This window comes from Cebus imitator, unplaced genomic scaffold (assembly GCF_001604975.1).
Source record: "Cebus imitator isolate Cc_AM_T3 unplaced genomic scaffold, Cebus_imitator-1.0 Scaffold991, whole genome shotgun sequence".
Classification (NCBI taxonomy): Eukaryota; Metazoa; Chordata; class Mammalia; order Primates; family Cebidae; genus Cebus; species Cebus imitator.
Genome location: NW_016108306.1, coordinates 7921 through 8457, shown reverse-complemented (window position 1 = coordinate 8457; position 537 = coordinate 7921).

Genomic DNA, 537 nt, shown 5'->3' with positions numbered 1-537 from the left:
GTGTATATCGTATTCCACTTAATGTCAGGCCTCACAGATTGTGTGATACCCTATTATTTTCTATATTAATGAGATAATTTTTAAAATGCTACCAACGATAGTTATAAAAAATAAATGCCATTCCAATATCAGATATGTTAAAATGTGCCATGATCTTTAAATCATCCTTCAAAATAGGAATAATTGTATCATCTTACTTAATGAAAATGTTTTTGTTAAGTAGTAGTAATAGTAATAATTATAACATCCAGCTGGGTGCAGTGGCTCACACCCTTCATTCCAGAGCTTTGGAAGGCTGAGGTGGGAGGCTCCCTTGATGCCAGGAGGTTGAGACTAGCCTGGGCAACAAAGTGAAATCCCTACTCTACAAAACATTTGTTTTAAATTAGCTGCATATGCTGGTGCCCTCCAGTGGTCCCAGCTACTCAGGAGGCTGGGGCAGGAGGATTGCTTGAGCCTAGGTGTTCCAGGCTGCAGTGAGGTGTAAATACACCGTTGCACTGCAGCCTGGGCAACAGAGTGAGAGCCTGTCTCAAA